The sequence below is a fragment of the Chiloscyllium plagiosum genome, unplaced genomic scaffold (genome assembly GCF_037043375.1).
Source record: "Chiloscyllium plagiosum isolate Xiang-an unplaced genomic scaffold, Cpla_swu_hap1 HiC_scaffold_8, whole genome shotgun sequence".
Taxonomy (NCBI): domain Eukaryota; kingdom Metazoa; phylum Chordata; class Chondrichthyes; order Orectolobiformes; family Hemiscylliidae; genus Chiloscyllium; species Chiloscyllium plagiosum.
The window spans coordinates 60,304,279-60,326,775 of record NW_028270146.1 but is presented as its reverse complement, the minus strand read 5'-3'; the positions used below and the strand labels follow the sequence as shown (position 1 = coordinate 60,326,775).

Sequence of the window (22,497 nt, the reverse complement as noted above, 5' to 3'; positions counted from 1 at the left end):
GCTGAGCGTTTGGAACATCAAATATGTGAATGACATCTAAACTGGTACACATGCATCTATTTTATAGCTGAGCATTTTGTGGTATCTGACTGTCTTTCCATACCCTTAAATAACATGCTTAAATTGAGCTGCGAGCCTAATGCAAAATTCACTGTAGTTATGTAGGTATTCCAGGAAAGTTCCCAAGCCCCTCTAAGGAAGACTTCAACCAGTTACACCCTGCTGTGTTCCAACATCTGTCCAATTGCTGAATTTACTTTCTCCAGCTGCAATATTCTCTCATAACTAATGCAGCGAAGCTCTCTCAACCTGCCACAGTATCTTCTCATCCCCACTGCAATTCCTCAAATTGCTTTCTATTATCTATAAAGGCACAGTGGTTAGCACTGCTGCTTCACAGTGCCAGGGACCCAAGTTCCAACCTCAGGCAACTGCCTGTGTGGAGTTTGCACCTTCTCCCCATGTCTGCGTGGGTTTCCTCCGGGTGATCCGGTTTCCTCCCACAATCCAAAGATGTGCAGGTTAGGTGAATTGGCCACGCTAAATTGCCCACAGTCTTCAGTGATGTGTAGATTAGGTGTGTTAGTCAGGGGTAAATATCGGATAATGGGGTAGGGGAATGGGTCTGGGTGGGTTACTCTTCAGGGGGTCGGTGTGGACTTGTTGGGTTGAAGGGCTTGTTTCCACATTGTAGGGATTCTATGATCTAATAATCAAAGCACAGTGCTCTGTGATACTATCATAGTTGATTAGAAAATCTAACTAAAAGCAGGAGTTCCTCTCTTACATAATCAGGTATGTAATGGGCCAAATGGGATTAGTTCAGTTTAGAAAACCTGGATGGCATGGACGGGTTGGGCTGAAGGATCTGTTTCCATGCTGTATGACTCGATGACTCTAAAGTAATTAGTAATGTTAAATAACTAACAGCATAATGAAGACTATAGAAAACAAGTCGGTTATTTGGAAAACTAAATTGTCTTATGTACTGGTGACGAAGCAGGAACCGGTAAATGTTTAATGAAGAGCTATGCCAGAAGAATGTACTGTGCAAATGGAAATCGACCTGGACAATTGAGGTAATTCACCTGGGGAGGGCTAATGGAGCAAGAATGAATGGTCGGACCTTAGAAAGTACTGAATATCAGAGGAATCTTGTTGCGCATATCCACAGATCTTGAAGGTAACATGGCAAATAGGTAAGGTGGTTAAAAAAGCATATGAGGTACTAGCCTTTAATAGCCAGGACAGAAAAACAACAGTAAGGAGATTATGCTGGAACTGTATATAAAATGTTGATTAGGTCACTACTGAAGTATTGCTGTCACCACATTACAGGAAAGATGAGGTAGGGACGGCAGTGGCCTCAATTATTATCACTGGGCTAGCAATCCAGAGTCGTATGTTACTATGCTGGCGACATGGGTTGAAATCCCACTATGGCAGATGGAGAAATTTGAATTCCATAAAGGTCTGGATTTTTTTTTAAGAAAAGGTCTAATGGTGACCACATAACTGTCAATTGTTGCAAAACTCATCCAGTTCATTAATGCTCTTCAGGGAAGGAAGTCTCCATCCTTACCTGGTCTAGCTGTCATGTGCTTCCAGAACCACAGTGACATAGTTGACTTTTAACTGTACTTTGGGAAATTAAGGATGGAAAATAAATACTGGCCATCGATGTCCACATCCCATGAACGAATACCTTTTAAAAAGATTTGTGGAGAGGATGCAGAGGAGATTTATCAGAATGCTGCCTGGGTGAGAGGGACTGAGCTATGAGAAAAGATTGATCAGGATGGGGTTTTTTTTACTTGGAGCTGTAAAGTTTGAAACTGACAAAGATGGATAAGATTACAACCAGCACAGTTAGGATGGATGTGAAAGCACTTTTCCCATTAGCAGAGGGGTCAATAAGCAGCAGGCATTGATTTAAAGAAAGAGAAAATCAGAGGGAACATTGCTCACCCAGCGAGTGATAGAATCTGGAACTCACTGTATGAAAGGGTGGCTGAGTCAGAAATGTTTAACTTTTAAGCAGTATTCACTTGCATTGCCATAGCCTCCAGGATATGGCCTAAGAGCTAGAAAAGGGGATTAGTGTCATCAGATGAATGGTGTGGACATGATGATCAGAATGACTTCTTTCTCTGCCGTGAATGTCTATCAGTATATAAGGCAGTTAATTGCAAAGCAAAGCAATTAGTTAACTAGTTGTAGGATCTAGTTGTAACAATATTCACACTATTATTCCCAGCTCTTTACAAATGCTATAATGATATAATATCACTGTTTCCTTTATATACACTGTGCTTCTCTGCATGTTTTTAACCAATCTGTTCAGACATGTTACACCTTTGGAGCAGGGGATGACTCGAACATGGGCCTTCTATTACCACTGCACCACAAGAATCCCTTTACAGTACCTCTATATTTATGTAATTTAATTTCACATCTTCATGTAAATGTGTTTGAGTGAGTCTGGTCCATGATGCCACATCTACCATGGCTTACAGCAATCTACCTCATGTAAAATCTGAACATCAATTATGTAACCAGGCTCTTGGATACCTTTCTCAAAGAATCATGTGGCCAGAAAGGCTGAAGCCCTCACCAGAATCGGCAATCCCAAAGAAAGGTTTCTGTCCCGGAAAGTTAACATTGTTTCTTTCTCTACAGAAGCTGCCACACTTAGCACCATTATGCATAGGAATACGGACATAGGCAATATAGACATTTAAAACCTTATAATAGACATAAAATGTCAGGGAATTGATCTTCAGTTCACATGTTTTTACTCTTGTAATTTATGATACTTCCAGTTCCTCTCTATTAATTGTTGTTTTAGAATCACTCCCAGTATTTATTAACCATGATAGAATATTCGCTGATTAAGTATGCTGACTTCCCAAAAATCAGCTGCAGATTATCATATGATAAAATTAGAATGATTCTATTAAAGCAACTTCCTTGTACATTAAAGATAGCGTGTCCTCAGTCATGTCTGTCATGTCATCAAGTTCGAGGGAAAGATAAAACTGAATGAACCGCGTAGATGTCCAAATGACAACATTTAATGTGAATTTAATGTTGTAGTGTTACAATTATGTGACTCAATTGCCAGTTCAACTGTCTGCTGAAGACTCGAGCACAAAAATCAAAGTTGACAGTTCAATGCTTTATGGGAGATCATAGCACTATTGGAAGTGTCATCTTTTAGATTACATGTTAAACCAAGAGCCCATCTATCCTTTCAGGTGGATACAAAAGATGCCAAGACATTATTGTGAAGAATGCCTAAATAGCTACCTCAGGTGCTCTGGTTACTATTTAGCTTAAAAATCAAGATTATTGGGTCACTGCCATGTTGGTGATTGTGAGATCTTGCAGCAAACAGTTTGGCTGCCATGTTTCAACAGTATTCATTCGCACGAGGGCAGTTTGCGATATTCAGTGGTTACAAACAGTACTGTCGAAATACATGTCTCGTTGTCTAATGCTAAGAGAGGTATTCAGTTGTGGCTAAGACGAATACTTCTTTTCCACCACAAAGGTGACTTCAGCAAGGTCTGTCATCATTGACAATAGCAAATCATCAAAATTTCTGGGAGGAATTTAATGCAGGTTTGGAGTTGGGGTCAAGAGAGGGGGTAAGGACCTACTGTCTTCAACCACCATCCAAATTAAACCCACAGCATGTAAACATGTGGATAGGATTCCCACTTCACCATGAAATGAAGCTGCTATGAAGTCATGCTTTATGAAAAATGAACTTATTGGTTAGAAGCCATCAGTTGGATCTTCTTAAAAAGGCTAAACCTCACATTCAAGTAACTTAAAATCATAGTCAAAGATGATTACACATTTGCATCACAATCCAAGGCTGTTAAGTGGTATCTCTCTCTCTGAAAAGTCTCACCAGGCCTTGAGGAGTATGAATGAGGGCTAGCTCCAATTCTATGACAAAGCATCTAGACAATTACCAGGGTACTCAACTTGGTAGGGCCAAATTATCTAACACAGTCACTCAGAGAATGGTACTCTGGCTGTGAAATGAATTTGTCCACACACCATCTAATACATGCTATGCATCTGGAATTCAATGAACCTTAATAATTTCTAGGATAACTGGGCAGGTGCAGAAAAACGGTTAGGTGACAAACCACTAGCCTTTAGTGTGTTACAGCACTTGTTTTTGGAAGAAACCAGAACAAGCACATGAGATGCTGAAGGAGCAAGAACCCAGTGTTGGTTTCTCTCTTTCTCTCTCTACCCAGAAAACGTGCAAATTTAAAATTGTGTTTGCTTTTTTTTGATTGTACATTTGCCACAGATGGAGAATTTAGAAGAACTCAATCCTGCAGCTTCCATACTCAAAAGAGATAAATTGTACATCTACATTCTGTATTAATCATCTCAAAGTCAAAGTCAGGAGAACCACTCAGTTCAGCCTAAAGACTGCCTAGTCACTAACCTTCATGAAATGTCCAATCTTTGAAATCAAAGTCAAAGATGGTTACATGTCTGTATCACATTCCAAGGCTGTGAAGTGGTATCTTTAATGTTACTGGACTTTATTTTCCATAATTTATGTTCCCACTGAAAATCTACTTGTGTGCATGTCAATTTTGAATGTGTGTGTCAAAGTTAGCATGTTTAATTTAGATCAATTTAAGGACAATAAAAATGTGCCTCTTTTGTTTTTGAAAGGTCAAGGACTTTGCCTATTTTATCTTTTACAGTCACAGCACATGAGCAGTTAACACAGACTGAATTGGCAAACTATTTTTTATAAAGAATCTGTTGAATTCAAATGAGGATTGGGAAAAGAGGGGCAGTGCCATTGGACTCCTCATGACTTGATCATAACAAAGTCCTTAAAATGGTGAATGGAAGAATAGCTAAGGGCCTATCCCTACATTTCAGGGTTGCTTGCAGGGTCCCCTGGGGAATTCTCTTTCAAAGTTACTCCATGCTAAATTGATGGACTAGACATGAAGGGAGTGGCTGCTGACAGCCACACCACCCTCCATTCCTGCTAATTATTTTAGCCATATTAAGCTTTCATTGAGAAATTCTTTGTTGAATGCAAGCAATTCCAATGTGTCAGCTTTATCTGCTACACTAAGCCCAGCCTTTCTCTCTGAAGTGATAATTCCACATTGGACCTCGGGGACACTGTAGTGGGATACTTAAACACACAGCCCACAAATCTTATCTCATGATTTCAGGCATGACACTTCATCCTATGGGTCAGCAATATTTGCAATTCCCTTAAGTATGCTGTAGGCATATTAGAATTTCCTGATCTTCAATGACTTGCATCAAATAGGTGAAGAATTTGTCAGCCATCTCTGAATTAGCAAGTTTAAAATCATACAACACCAGGTTATAGTCCAACAGGTTTAATTGGAAGCACACTAGCTTTCGGAGCGACGCTCCTTCATCAGGGCACTACCACCTGATGGAGGAGCGACGCTCCGAAAGCTAGTGTGTTTCCAATTAAACCTGTTGGACTATAACCTGGTGTTGTGAGATTTTTTAACTTTGTACACCCCAGTCCAACACTGGCATTTCCAAATCATGAATTATCAAGAGCTGTTTAAAGTTGTGCAAATAGGAATTTTCTTTAAAACCATCCATGCTAGCATTAAAACATTCTGACCTAGAACTTTCATCCAGCACATTGTTTAAGTCTTCACACAGGTTTTTGACTTTTGCTTGGGTGTTCATCAAAATAAAAGGTACTGGGTTCTGGTTTTGGTCTTCAATCCATACTATCAAAAATCTTTCCATATTCTCCATCTTACTACTTCGCGTTTGACATTGCTGGCCAGCACCTAAAGGTGTAACACTTTGATTTTGTCAGCATTACTATGGTTTATTATCCCCAGTGTAGGCTGTAGGCAGTAGCCAGTGGGCTCCACCAGCATAATTGCTTGTTCTCAGATCTAAAGACACAAAAATCTGCAAATTCACTGCTTGGGTGATCGACTTTCTTAAGAGCAGCAGATGCATTACAATCACTTGTGAGTATTTCTGATTCATGTTTAATAGGTTGCAGCATTAAATCATAAGCCTAAAAGAATTTCAGGTGACTTCATCAAGTAGTTACCTAACTGGTTTAGAAACAGCCTTTCAGCCTCATCTGCTGCAGAACTGAGCAAGGGTCAGACTTGGAGTTCCAAATGAAACATTGACAGAGTCAGGCTCCTGAAGATTGAGTCCTGCACCCTGTATTTTTCACCCATCAAGCTCTGTGAAAAGCTAAACAATTTTACCTATGTACAGTAGCAAATGCCTCACTTTCATTGATATTTTGTGATCATATTTTTCTCCTCAACTCTTGCAATTAATTGCAGAGCCTTTATAACTTATTATTCTACTTCCAAATCAATTAAAAAAACATAATAACTTTACATTGCATTTGACAGATTTAGTCAATGCTCTTTATTTATCAAAGGTTTACTTGACAGTTTTTTCTATTCTGAAAATTTCAGTAAAGTTACAAAATCAAATATATGCTGTTGAAAATCAATTCCTTCTGAATTCTAAAACTTTCCTCAATGTAAGGTACAATATATAAAGCAGCTATTGATTCATGAAATCAGAAAATGTTGCAAAACTGTAAGTTCTTTTCCCCAATGACTGAGTTGCAGACTGAAGTATGTTGTTAACTCATGCAATTTGGCATTACTCCAGACTTCAGCAAAAGGAAAAGGGAAATGACCTGTACTTGTAGAAAAGAGGTGAACTTCTTTCACTTAGCACTGCCAATTTTGTGAAATACATTTAAATATAACGTGACTGGCTGAAATACATTTCACTCATGGTGTGGAAAGCAAGGCATATTTCTAGAGGGAGGAAGATGACAACTAAATGGACAGTAAAATGGAGAAGTCATAATGATCTTAAAAAGAAAGGATAATATGAAAAAAATCAAAAAATATTAAGGAGAGTACATCACATAAATCTTAACTAACTGATAAAATACTACCCTTTTGCTTGGATACTTGTGTTTAAAATGGAGTTGTTTTATAATCTCCTTTAAATTACACTTCAAATTCAGTTTTTTTGCATTGTCAGCTACACTCGTATTGCAGCATTGGATTGACGCCTACATGTTAATAAAGGGGACTCTTGCACATTGTGATGAAGTAATAATTGGGACTGCTAATTGAACTCACTATACACTTAATTCTGGCAGACTAGTAATTATCATCACACAGCTGCATGCCAGAACTCTTTGGAAGCTGTTATTGGTTGTCATGTTGAAACATACACCTAATGGGTTAAACCTTAGATAACCTATTTTTTTGAAAAAAGCCATATCAACACAAGTTATAATGAAATTAAGGAGTCATAATACTAAAAGCTACAAACGTTATTTTTTTCAATTAACAACACATTTCAAAGCACAATAGACTGGTTCCATAATCAATGCATTTTCAAGCTAAAACACAAACCCTTCAGTTGTTAATTATGTCTGTTCCAAGTACAGGAAACCAGTCTGGCCCACACCCCATTTTTTTTCTATGCAGTGGTTGTGATGAATGCACTGCAGATGAGAGACCACCCCAAGGGCTATCTGGAACAAAGCCAGCAGGAAAGGAAAAATAGATTTCCACTGTACTCCAAGCCAGCATGCCTGTATTTGGGAGAACATGTTATTCTGTGGAAAAGGAACAGAAACAAACTACATCTTTATATGCATAAATATCAGCAATTTAGTCACAGAAAAAACACTTTCTGAAATATAAGGTATGTACCAAAGCTGCAATAAACAAAACAAATTGCTTTTTGCATAGATATTCCTTGGTTTTAGCAAATAGAAATATGTTTTGGGGGAAATTATTAAGCATCAATCAATTGATAAAAATAGTCATAATTGGAAATGAGCACAGAATAAAATCCATATAATCTGTGCCACTTTATGGAATAAGCCTTGTCCTTTGTACTATTTTGTCTGACAGGAATTATATGGTAACTGGATATCTTTCCAAATCCGTCACTTCATACAAGGAAACGTTCCACTTTTGCTTCATTTCTTTTTGGTAGCCATGTTTGGATTAAGGGTGGTGGGGGGAGGGGGTAAAATGCAATCTTGTAGCTAACCATCAATTTTAAAATGCCCTTTAGTTTACACATTAATGTTGTAGCTTCTGAAAAACTAACATCACAACGTGCAGCAAAAATGATTACAAGAAAGTATTCTCATCCAGTACTCCATATAACATCATAGATAATCACACTTGCTCGTGCAGTTTGTAACACAGCTACACCGTAAGGTAAGATTACGGCCTTGAAATTTCACACAGGTTTCCTAATAAAATAATATTAAAAATGTGTTTAAGATTTCCAGGTGGAACATCATTAAAAAAATTTCAGTAGCTTGCAGAATGTAAACAGTAGATTTGGGATGATCCTAGCTGCAATATTCAGACCCAGACTGAAATCTAGGTTGAATGATTCTTTTTATTTTACAAGGTGGGCTTTCATTGAATCTCAGGAACAGAATGATGAATATTTACTTTTAAAAATAAAGCAGATAGTTATTATGCAAAAAATAATATATAATAGCAAACTAAGCTATTAATATAAAACAATTTGAAAGATTGCAAAATGTGCAGTAAAATACACTCTCACCTTTCCCAACACCATCATGTTATAGTACTTAAACACTAAAGACAGCCTGCTTCCCTATCACATCTACAGATTAAACGTAACTGTTTTGTTCAATTCCTGGTCTTTAGAGTTAGCTAGCCTGTTCCTGGATTAGTCACACCAGTGAATTTAAACTTTCTTAGCTTCAAATAACACCTTCATGACTCTAACTAAACACTTCTGGCCTGGAGCTTTCAACTAAAATCTTTACACTGAGGTAACTGATCTCTTAACTTTTCTGAACAAATGCCCATCTCTGGCAGGAATTACTCATACATCTAACTTTAAGCAGGACTTAGAGTCATAGAGATGTGCAGCATGGAAACAGACCTTTTGGTCAAACTCGTCCATATCCTAACCTAATCTACTCCCATTTGCCAGCACTTAGACCATAACCCTCTAATTCCTTCCTATTCATATATACATACAGATGCCTTTTAAATGCTGTACTTGTACAAGCCTCCACCACTTCCTCTGGCAGTTCATTCCATACAAGCATCACTTTTTGCATGAAAAAGTTGCCCCTAAGGTCTCTTTTAAATTTTTCCCCTCTTACCCTAAACCTAATTCTGGACTCCTCCAACCCTGGGAAAAGACCTTGTCTATCTACACTCTCCACGTTCCTCATAAACCTCTATAAAGTCACCCCTCAGCCTCCGACACTCCAGGGAAAACAGCCTCTCCCTATAGCTCCCTAAACCCTCCAACCCTGGCAACATCTTTGTAAATCTTTTCTGAATCCTTTCAGGTTTCACAACATCTTTCCTTTGGAAGGGAGACAAGAATTGCACACAATATTCCAAAAGTGGCCGAACCAATGTCCTGTACAGTTCTAACATCACGTCCCAACTCCTATACTCAGTGCTCTGACCAAAGCATACCAAACACCTTCTTCACTATCCTATCTACCTGCGACTCCACTTTCAAGGAAATATGAACCTGCACTTCAAGGTCTCTTTGTTCAGAAACACTCTCCAGGACCTCACCATTAAATGTACAAGTCCTGCCCTGATTTGCCTTTCCAAAATGTAGCACCTCACATTTATCTAAATTAAACTCTACCTGCCATTCCTTGGCCCATTGGCCCATCTGATCAAGATCCCATTGTACTGTGAGGTAGCCTTCTTCACTGTCCACTACACCTCCAATTTTGGTGTCATCTGCAAACTTACTAACTTTCCCTCCTATGTTCATATCCAAATCATTTATATCAATGACAAAGAGCAGTGGACCGAGCACTGATCCTTGTGGCACTCCACTGGCCACAGGCCTCCAGTCTGAAAGGCAACCCTCTGTCTTCTACCTTTGATCCACTTCTGTATCCAAATGGCTAGTTCTCCTTGTATTCCTTGAGATCTAATCTTGCTAACCAGTCTACTATGGTTAAGAAAAAGAAGGAAACAAATGTCATGTATAGACAGGATAGATCGAGTGAATCCTTAGAAGAGTATAAAGGCAGGACGAGTATACTTAAGAGGGAAATCAGGAGGGCAAAGAGGGGACATGAGATAACTTTGGCAAATAGGGTTAAGGAGAATCCAAAGGGATTCTACAAATACTTTCAGGACAAAAGGGTAACTCGGGAGAAAATAGGGCCCCTCAAAGATCAACAAGGTAGCCCATCTGTGGAGCTACAAGAGGTATGGGAGATACCAAATAAGTATTTTGCATCAATGTTTATTGTGGAGAAGAGCAAGGAAGATATAGAATATGGGGAAATAGGTGGTGACATCTTTTAAAATGTCCATATTACAGAGGAAATGGTGATGGATGTCTTGAAACGCATACAGGTGGATAAATCCCCAGGACCTGATCAGGTGTAGCCTCAAACTCTGTGGAAAGCTAGGGAAGTGATTGCTGGGCCACTTGCTGAGATATTTGGATCATCGATAGACACGGGTGAGGTGCCGGAAGACGGGAGGTTGGCTAATGTGTTACAACTATTTAAGAAAGGTGGTAAGAAAAAGTCAGGGAAGTATTGACCAGTGAGCCTGACATATTGGTGGGCAAGTTGTTGGAGGGAATCCTGAGGGACAGGATTTACATGTATTTGGAAAGACAAAGATTGATTAGGGATAGTCAGCATGACTTTGTGTGTGGGAAATCATGGCTCATGAACTTGATTGACTTTTTCGAAGAAGTAACGAAGAGGATTGATGAGGGCAGAGTGCTGGACGTGATCTTATATGGACTTCAGTAAGGTGTTCGATAAGGTACCTTCTGCAAACTGAAAAAAAACTTTCCAAACTATAGTTATTTTTCCGAAGCAAAAACCAAAATTTCTGATTCTTCTAAACAGAAAGCAAGCTAATGCTCTTCAGTATTTAGCCTGTCCACTCATATGACTCTCTGAAAGCAAACAAATTTCCATTACCGCCCAGAGATTTCTTTGCTAATACTGGTTTTAAAAAATCTTGACTCCAGAAATACTGACAAGTTAATCACACTCATACACAGACCAAAACACACATGCCACTAGAGTCAAAAAGCAGATAACGTCTGATTTGATTGGAAAGGTATCTAAATTGTCCTTTCTGAAACCATAACTATTGTTCTATTTTACTGATTCTACATTTCAAATGATGGAACAGACATTATAGTCAATGGTGTTACAGGCCTCATCTCAAACTGACAACGCCTCTGCCAGTTTCTCCATCCATTATGAGTGGGGGTGTCCATTTGTAGCTCTTTGGAGATAAGGTTACTATGTTAAAGTGCACGTTAGTGTTATCTTTTATTGCAATAATGCATCAACAGCTTATCAAAACAGTCACCTTTGGCAGAAATCATACTATCTGATTGCACTACCTTGGATGTATTATCAGTTATGAAGAAAACTGGAATTTTATTGCTTTTTGGTGTTTTATTTCAGCTGATCTGAATTTGAAGACTAAATACACTTTATACATTCCTAGAGCTTTGGTGGGGCTGTTCACCAATTCAGCCAAGGTCACATGAGGTTGCTGCAAAGTTTGAATCTTTTCAGGTACAGTTATTGCCCATGCTGGTTCCACATCACTATTTTGTGCTGTTGTCTTCATGATATAATCAAATACTTGACAAATATCAGTCTGAGGCAACAGCACAGTCCTTTGTTAACTTCAAAAGCTCAGAAAGCTTTCATCAATTCACACCCATTACTTGTGAGGGCAAAAAGTTGTCTTGTTTAATGGTATAATGTTGGTTAACATTTTTAGAAATTGTATCAGGAGGCATTGGCATTTTCTACTCAATGAGTTAAGTTTTTTCGAAAATCAATGTGGGTCATATTTAGTGCTAATTGTACTGAACATGTTTGGCTCCCACCTGTTACAGTGTAAATATTTGGCCAAAGGTTGCACTGTGCTCTGTGAAGCTAGCCTGTTGTTCACAGGAATTGGTTCTCAGAGGGATTTTGATGTTAGCATCACCCAAGAAAATATTTTAGCCTCTGTTGACAGAACAATAGACAGAACTGTTTTGGATCCCTTGCTTTTGTTAAATACATGGCTTTAGGGTGAATGACACCAAATAGTTTAATTAGTTTATACTTGTACAAATCACTGGTACAGTAAATTGATAGTGCTTTTGTCAGCATTCTTTAGGAGTTAATATGTTGGGTAGTTTTCAATTCCTCAATTTGGATAAGGTTTCTTTAATCTTGGCAACAGTGGGAACCTTGCTAGATATCAATGAGCCAATTGTTACATTTTGGCTCTACTGTCAAGCTCCTGAGATATCTGTGCTACTCCAATTCTTACCTTTTGCACATCTCTATTTTAATTGCTCCATCATTGGGAGCTTAGCCTCAGCTGCTGAGATGCCATACTCTGGAATTCCATCCATTTCCATTTGATGCTTTCACCAATAGTGTGTTGGAGAATTAGTTGAATCGTTATCTGAGATTTAGAGTAGGTTTTTATTCCCCTAACATTTCCTTGGCAACTATGTGAGTGGGGAGACTCCAAAGTCTCTCTGGGAGAGTCCAGATGCAGGGGCAAATTCTCATTGGAAGTTTCAATTTCCTGGGCAATTGAAGCCAGCTGCATTTGGGATTTTGTATGGTTCCAATGTACACACCTCTCTACACCATTCACATGATTAATCTGGCTGTCAGACTATCTGAGCCACTGTAATTTCATAGTTCATAGCTATATACTCTAACAGTCTTGGCCAAACTTGCTATGTTGGCTTCACTTCAGCATTAACATATCACAAAAGGAAAAGCAGACACCGCTAAGGACCACACATCCTGTCAATTAAATATAGCCTCGTTTAAAAATGCAGTAGGTTGAAGATAGGAGGTCTGTAGAATATGTCTCAAAGTGGTTTCATTCATAGTTTCAACAGGGGGTGTACAACAAAACAAATGCAACATCCTCTTGATGGCTCACAGCTCTGGCACTGAAACAATGCTGTTTGATAAACTTTAGTTTTGCAAGATTAGTAATGCCATATTTGGGCACCTATACTGTAATTGATTATTAGAACATAATACAGAAATTCCACAATGCCTTAATATGTGCTTTTACTGTATAAATCACCTTCTACTTGCATTAGGTTCAGAACAGTTAATAATTTGATGGATCCTTCACTAAATACCTACACGCCCGATTCACTATCAGAGATCGAGCGGAATTTTTGTCTCAAAGTCGAAACTAGAAAGCTGATCTAAAGTCTTAGAAATGCTGACAAGGGACAACAGCTCTAATTGTAGGTTTATGACTTGTATGAACAGTTGTGGTGTGGGTTTTCCTAACAAGCTGAAACTGTGTTCAATATTTCTTCATTGGAGGATAGAAGTAACATGCCAGCATGAAGAATAAAATTTAAATATTAATGAAAAGTAGTGGTGCATTGCTACCGGAGTCTGGAATAGATTAGATTAGATTACTTACAGTGTGGAAACAGGCCCTTCGGCCCAACAAGTCCACACTGACCTGCCGAAGCGCAACCCACCCATACCCTTACTTTTGCCCCTTTTAATGGGCAATTTAGCATGGCCAATTCACCTGACCCGCACATCTTTGGACTGTGGGAGGAAACCGGAGCACCCGGAGGAAACCCACGCAGACAGGGGGAGAATGTGCAAACTCCACACAGTCAGTCGCCTGAGTCGGGAATTGAACCCGGGTCTCTGGCGCTGTGAGGCAGCAGTGCTAACCACTGGAAACTTTTCTCACTGGAACATAGGAGATTGAGGGGTGACCTTATTGAGGTTTACAAAATCATTAGGGGTATAGATAAAGTGAATGGCAGGTATCTTTTCTCTAGGCTGGGGGATTTAAAGACTAGGGGGCATATTTTTAAGGTGAAAGGAAAAAGATTTTAGAAAGTAATGAAGGGCAATTTTTTTCACAGAGTATGGTTCGTGTGTGGAATGAACTTCCAGAGGAAGCAGTGCATGCGGGTACAATTAAAAGTTTAAAAGAAATTTGGATAAGTCCACGAATAAGAAATATTTGGAATGATATGGGCCAAGTGCAGGCAGGTGGGGCTAGTTTAGTTTGGGATTATGGTCAACATGGACAGTTTGGACTGAAGGGTTGTTTCCATGCTCTATGACTCTGATTCTTTATTATATCAAAATGGTGCACTCTCACAAATTGTATGCCGTTTATACTTGACAGTTATTATTTAAGATGAAAATCTACATTACATCACATCCAAAGGACCAAGTCCAATTCTTCTTCCTGACACTGCTACTTTGTGGGAGGTGGATGGGGGGGTAGGAAAAGAGAGCTGGTTATGGTATTGAATTACAGTGGTACTATCCTTCTTTTCAAAGGCAACTAGGGATGGGCAATAAATGCTGGTCCAGACAGCGATGTCACTTCCCACAAATGAATAAAGGAAAATGTAGGGCAGACTATTTGATCCATTGTTGTAAAATTATCAGAGTTAGAACTAATGAAGTAAAGACTGACAAGATATAAGTTAGAATGCTAGTAGTCCTGTACTATAATGTTTCTACAACTAACTGACCACCCATCACAAAATTAGATGCATGGGTATGTAGCCCTGGGACTACAAAGGAACAAAATCACTGCTACAACTTTTTATATAAATATACTATAAATTATTAAAAACATAAAGGTCTTTCAAGTTACACTCCAGCATGGTTACATCTAATATATGAGCCACTGTAAGTTGCCAAAGTAAAATTTATCTTACATTGCAAATTAAGTTAAAAATCACACAACACCAGTTTATAGTCCAACAGGTTTAATTGGAAGCACACTAGACGCGCCGAAAGCTAGTGTGCTTCCAATTAAACCTGTTGGACTATAAACTGGTGTTGTGTGATTTTTAACTTTGTACACCCCAGTCCAACACCGGCATCTCCAAATCATTGCTAATTAAAGTTTTCTTGTTTTGTTTGATCAGAAGTTGGTATTTGATCCTTTATCTTCAAGACAAATAAGGTTACAAATTATTGACTACTGACAATACTTCCTGCGTAGACCACTAAACTGTAATTACCAAATAAAATAGTTCCCACTTATTGAGCTTATTTGCAATGGAACCATTTATATTAACAAATGAATCTTTGCTAGACTCATTAGTGCCTTCACAATTTTTTGGTTTCCCTGGTATGTAATTGAAACATTAAGAAAATTAACCACACAAAAAGCCATTTGATGGACATTTAGATAACAATTATGGATGTACATGTTATCATAGTCAATGGGGTAATCAAGTTCTATTATTCCTGGAGTCATCACAAATGTGAAAATATTTAATCAAACTACACAAAGTCCATAATGTATCTAACTCCCAAACTCAGGTTAAAAGAAAACACTCATCGGGTTGTTAAATTCCCCTTCTGACACACAAACAGAGAAGAAATGGATACGAAGGGTAGAAAAGGGAAACAAAAAGATCAGGGAGCAACGTTTAATGGCACCAGTCTGGTCCACAGGATTCACTGGTTCCTTTGAATTCCTTTTAGTTCTTTTCTGTTGACCCAAGGCTATTTGCAAGCCCTTGCTTTCTTTTATTCAGTGGTTCAGAATTCATTGTTTCACTGTCTTTAAATATATATTATTTCTCCTTCAACGGGGAATTTGCTGAGGAATTTGTAGAAGATAGCTAGCTAATACTGGAAACTTTCTGCTAACTACACAGGGAGAGACAGAGGCAGATATTTTTGAAGTTTTCTCTTTGCAGCTTAGGTGGTTCTCTGTTGCATTGGCTTCACGTAAGCCATGGTCACCCAGTCAAGAACCAAATGAAATGTCATCACCAAGCAATTGGCCCTTATTCACAATGCATCATCTCTGTGAAGTTTGCTTCTGCTCTCCAGAAAAAAAAGTACAACAAACTCAACTCACAATATGTTCCAGTAAACAAGATTGTTTGAAACTGCAGCCATCCCTCAAGATAGTCAACTTGCTATAAGGCCATATCTATCTTTTTTTTTTAAGTCCATGGTCAAGAAATAAAAGAAATAAAAAGTTGTGGTTTTTATAGTGTGACATGCTTGTCTTTTAACAAGGCTTGTACTAAAGTGATCAAGAGATAATGTATTTCAAAAAATTGGAGAATTACCGATGAAGGTATCTTACAATAGATTGAATTACAGCTGAATGGAAGGTGACAAACTGTTAATTGTATACAGATGGTGGGTACTGACATTTATTGGGTTTGGAGGTAAATTCTTAGAGGGCTTTTGCGCCAAAGTGATAGTGTCTCTTCTTTTGAGCCAGGAGGCTGGTGTTCAAATCCTACCTGCTCCACAGATGTGTAATAGTACCTCTGAGCAGGTTGATCAGAAAATATCTGTTAGGAGATACATGCTGAAATAACTCTTCCGGGCTCTTGTGACACTCTAATCATACTCTTACTTCTGAGCTGGGTGGCTGGTTAAGATGTTATAACATCTCTGAGCAGGTTGATTAGAAAATTATATGTGTAACTGTCATAAAATGTTTATAAAGTTGTACAAAGATTGGCTCCAGTTCTACCCTTCACCAACTGACTTTTTGCAGTCTAAAATATGTGTGCATGTCAAGTCTGGATGTCAAACGTTTGATGTTGGGACTAGAACTCTCATATTTTCAGCACGGAATACTAGCAGCATCATATCAACATTTATTGATGACACTAAAATAGCAGGGCTGATGTGATGGATGAAGATAAGCTTAAACAGCTTGGTGAGGCAGGGAACTCTTGGCAGATATAGATAAATGGAGTTAAATGTAAAATAATATATTTAGGGATGAAAAACACAAAGAGGAATTACTGGATTTATCGAAAAACTCTGGTCTATGTGCATTACAAAAGGAATCAGATTGATGGATCCCTCAGACAGCAAATGTGTGGTGCTGCAATCAAAGCATTTTTCTAATATTATGTCGAATGAGTGATATCAGTCGTTGACTCAAGATATTTTCAAGGGGTCTCCCAAATCAGCTTCATCCAAGAATGGTTTATTTTCACAAAAATCCCATTCTGAAAGCATGACTGAATACCACTACTTACAACAAAGAATGAAACACCAAAATCAACATGTTTAAACTCCATCAAAACAATTACAATATAATTCAGTGTGCCAAAAAATGCTTAGTGTTGACAATGTCAGTGATGTTGGAGGAGAGGACACCTATTCCTTCTACTCCCCAAGATTGGTTTGTGCCGTTTGGCAGTGGGTATTACCTCAGCGGATGAAGTAAGATATGGTCCACCTTCTTGACATTTTAATGCTTTTTTAAAAATCTGTTGAATGTTAACAAGATCAGAATTTGTTGGTCATTCTTAATTGCTATTGATGGCGAGTTGCCTTCTTGAATAGCTGCAGCCCACAGAGCTGCTCAGGAGGATATTTCACTCAGCCATACTGAAAGAATACAATATAGCTCTAAGTTGTGATGGTATGTTTCTTGGAGAGGAAGCTGCATGTGGCAGCATTCCCATGCATCTGTTGCTCTTGTTCTACTTGTTAGCAGTTAAGGACTTTGAAGGTGCTGTTGATAGAAGCTCAATGAATTTCTGCAGCACAATACTATATTCTCATGTTGCAAAACAACTGTACACCACCAGGGGAAAGAATGAATACTGAAGGTGTTAGATAGAGCATTAAGAAAATGGGCTGCTTTGTCCTAAATGGAGTTGAGCCTTTTAAGTATTGGTGGAGTTGAATTCACCCAGTGGAGAATATTCAAAGTTCTGATTCTGTTTAAGTCTTGGGTCAGTTGTGTCAGGATATTGATCACAGAGGAATCAGCAATGGTAATGTTGGTAATGTAAAGATGATAATTAGATTCTCTTTGTTGGAGGTGATCAATGATTGGCAATTGTGTTGCAGAAATTCCACTTGTCACTCAACAGTACAAGTTTGCCTGAAAGTTCGAGTCTTGTTGCATAAAGGCACAGACACTTAGAGATGAAAACTGTACCGAAGGTTGTTCAATGATCAGCGACCATCCCCACTTGGAGAGAAGATAATTGGTTAACCAGTTGAAGAATGCTGAGTTGTGAGGAACTCCTGCAGTTACATTGTTGGGAAAGGGTGATTGGCCTCCAAGAACTACAGCCATCATTCTTTGTGCTGCATATGAGTCCAATCAGTTGCAGACAACTGGGATACATGATGATGCACTTTGACATCAAAGCAGCATCACAGTCACTTTCACTGCACGTCTACAATTCACCTTATTTGCAAAAAGACTGTAATGAGATCTGGAATGAGAAGGTGAGTGGCCCTCGCAAAATCCAAACTGAGTATGGGTGAGCAAGTTAATGTCCAGTAAATGCAGTTTGATAACACTGGCAACCATTTTGCTGAAGACTCAGAGTAGACTGATAGATGTTACTTTATCAGATTGGATTGGTCCTGTTTTCATGGATATGAATACCTGGGAAACCTTTCACTTTGTTGGGATGATGCCATAATGACTAAGATCTGTTGAAGTTGTCCTCTTACTAGCCTCAGTGCATCATCCAAGTGGTGTTCAAAAATACTAGCACTACAGAAATACTAGTTGAGGGTGGGTGATAAGTAGTAAGTAGCTGTAGTTTGCCTTGCCTACGTTCCACTTGACACCAACAGACTTCATGCAGTGAAGGACCAATGTTAAGGACTTCAAAGACAACTACAGACTGACTAAATACTGTTGTGCCATCACCTCTGATGGGTCAGTCTTGCTGGCAGTACAGGAAATGCATAGCGACATGGAGGTGACTGGGGTACTGTTGTATGGTACGATTCAGTAACATATGTCAGGTCTTTTCAAAGGCAATTTGGGATGTACAACGAATCACAGCTTTGAAAGTGATGCTTTCATCCTATGAAATAAGTAAAAGAGTGTTGTTTGAGTAATTTGTCTCCTAAGTTTTTTCCTCTTATTTTCTCCAGAGGTTGGAAGGAAGACTTGGTAGAGCCAATTTCTACTGCCAGGTGATGGCGTTCTTTTTTACCTCTACTCTGCTTTTCAGTAGCAGTTTGATACAGTTGAGCGGTTTGCTCAGCCATTTCAAAGGATAATTAAGATCAACCAATGGGTGTGGTTCTAATGTCATTAATGGGTCAGGCCAGGTAAGGTCAGCAGACTTTCTGCCTTGAATGACATCAGTGAACAAACCAGATTTCTGTGACAGTTTTATGATCATCATTATTGATACAAGCTTATTATTTAGAAGTTTATCATGAATATCTCCCCAGCGACATGGTGGGATTCAATCTCATCTTTCTGGAGCAATAGGCCTGGTTTCTAGATTACTAGTCTGAGAATATTACACAGTGTTACCATTCCCAGGTAAATTAAAAAATGTTTGGTGGGTTTGATGTCCATCTCATGAAAAAAATGGTTCAGAATTAGTCAAACAATGGCAATGCATGTTGCAATTTTTGCTCTTTGTTTGGTGATCTGCTGCTTGTCTGTGCAGATGCACAAAGCCAAGTACAGCATGGACAACCTTTTGGTTTTACCGGCGGCTCACAGCCACTGGTTCAAGTCCCAGAGTCATCAGGTACACAAGCTTTGGAAGGCTGAGAAATATTACCTTCTTTATACTGGTAACCGTGCCAAGCTCATCGAGTATGGCGATTCATCTGATTTTTTTCTTTGTGGCAGCACATTGCTATGAACAAATGCAGCTTTTTAAAAATACTATGTGATAGATTTGTAAGAGTTACATTCCTTAAAACCAACAGTTGTGCTTTATTTTGAAGGTCTGTGGAATTATTTAACTCAGGGATGGGACAAAAAGAATTTGATGCAAAATTCTAATATAGAACAGTTATCAGGTTTTACTTATGTTACTGTGCACATTTCTGTAATTTAGAAAGAAAGTGTTGCTAATGATATAAGGGTGGGGCAAAAGATAAAACATTTGAATTTTAGCTCAAAATAGTGGAATTTAATACATAGATGAATATTAAGGAACCATATGATTGAGTTTTGATAACTGATGAAGTTAAGTGATATTCAAGATCAGTTAAGAATATTTGTATGATATGACAACAGTTGAGGGAATGAGAATACAAACTAAAAACAGGTTGAGTTAGTTGAGAAGTACAGAACATCACTAAGATGGTGCCCATTTTTTTTTTAAAAGCTTGGCAATGGGGGTTGCAGATACAAGAAGCTTAAATTTCTTTAAGAGGTCAAACAGAACAACAGCTATATGGATCAGGTTTTCTTCCAGCCTCTCTTTCAAAGTGTAATAGTTTCAATTTAACATATAAAGAGGTATGATATAAATATACATGCATATACAAATATGAAGAATCTTCAAAAGAAATCTTATAACAATGGTCACATGAAAGAGCACAAAATCCAACATAAACTGTTTATAACAGATGGTTTTATGCATGGATGCTGTGCCTATTATAAGCAACTGACCAATTTATGCCTCGAGGCACAGTTGAGCAAAGATGCTAGTTTCTATGGCAACTGTTATTCTTGTGAGGCTGTAATTCTGGTTCTCTGCATTAGCGAGGCTGAGCATGCTTTGGACAGCTGTATTGGATTTTTTTTACATCAAACTCTTTTCAACTGCAGTCAATGAATGCATAGATGTATCAGATATGGTCTAAAATGTTATCAGTATTAAGTTTTGATATTTTTAAGTAGAAAATTGGTCTGTGTTCAAAAATTTGTAATGATATTTAAAGTGAAAACTTATAATTACTGATTTAATTATTTACCTTTGTATTGATTTAAAAATTCATAAGATAGAAATTATATAGTAGAGAAGAAAACATTTCCATCATTTTTGCAGAAAATATTTTGGAAAGCAAAGTCTGATTTTAGCAGCATGAAATACTATGTGATGTCTTGAAGAAAGGTCAGACTAAATTTATTCTGAGGGAAAGCCTATGTTGTTGGATGTAGTATATTGGTATAGATAGAGGATTGGCTAACCAATGGTTGACAATTTTGTTTAGGGTGGTATTTTCAGCACAGTGACCTTCAATTAGTTGAGTACTACAGGGATCAGTGCTGTTACTTACAACATATCTTAATAACTTGAATGAGAAAAGTGAATCCATTATCTTCAAGTTTGCAGTTGACACAAAAATAGGTATGTGGCAAGGATGACACAAATAGTTTACAAAGATGTTAAATGAGAGTTATGGAGTCATAGAGATGTACAGCATGGAAACAGACCCTTCGATCCAACCCGTCCATGTTGATGAGATATCCCAACCCAACCTAGTCCCACCTGCCAGTACCCAGCCCATATCCCTCCAAATCCTTCCTATTCATGTACCCATCCAAATGCCTCTTAAATGTTGCAATTGTACCAGCTTCCACCGCAAAATCTTAGCAGTATATATGTGGGAAAGTGTGAGGTTATGCATAACTAAGAATTTAAGACAAAATGTATCTTGAAGGCTTATAGGACTGTAGGAGGTTACATAGATATAGAGGGAGGGTAAGCCATGAAGGCATTTGAAAACAAAGAAAGGAATTTTAAATCAGGCATCGGTTAATCAGGGCTCAATATGTGAATACAGAGGTGAAAGGTAAATAACATTTGGTTGAGGTTAGGATATTGGCATGAGTTTACAAATATGCAAAATGAAAGATGGTCCAGCCAAAAATGCTACATAATCCAAACCAGAGTTAACAAAGGGAGGTATGCAGGTTTTAGAAGCAGATGTGCTGATGTAAAAAAAACTAAAATAGTTGTCTTCTGATGTTATCAGAAATTTCATTTTCTCTGACTGATAACCGTGAGATACAGACGACTTGAAAATTCAATCTCATAGATGACCCCAAGATGATCTTCCAAATTCATACTGTGCCATCATTTTAACTGCTTACTTCTACCTCCATAACCTGATACTACATATACATCAGCATATTCGAATGTAATTCTGGCTAGGCCTTTCTTGCTTCCTTCCCAGAATGTTAATTAAGATGGAGCTATGTTGGTAAGGGAAGATGGCTAGATGTGTTCTTGTTAGTAATTCATTTGACACTTGACTGGCCAAATGTTAGTTGTCTAAGCCAGAATGTTATCCAGGTCTTAACTACATGTGATTTGTGAATGAACTTGAAGTTTGTGCAATTATCAATGAGCATCCCATTTAGAGTCACAGAGATGTACAACATGGAAACAGACTCTTTGGTCCAACTCATCCATGCTATCCAGATATCCCAACCTAATCTAGCCTCATTTGCCAGCATTTGGCCCGTATCCCTCTAAACACTTCCTATTCATATACCCATCCAGATGCCTTTTAAATGCTGGAATTGTACCAGCTCCAACCATTTCCTTTGGCAGCGCATTCCATACACGCACCACCCTCTGTGAGAAAAAGTTGCCCCTTAGGTCCCTTTTAAATCTTTCCCCTCTCATATTAAACCTATGCCCTCTACTTCTGAACTCCCCCACCATGGG

General features: G+C 38.3%; 1 protein-coding gene across 10 annotated transcripts in view; it reads right to left on the bottom strand.

Annotated features, from left to right (window-relative positions):
* The window catches only part of kiaa0586 (KIAA0586 ortholog), a 530,738-nt gene that overhangs the window by 150,386 nt on the left and 357,855 nt on the right, over positions 1–22,497 (bottom strand). The gene's annotated exons all lie outside the window — the stretch shown is intronic.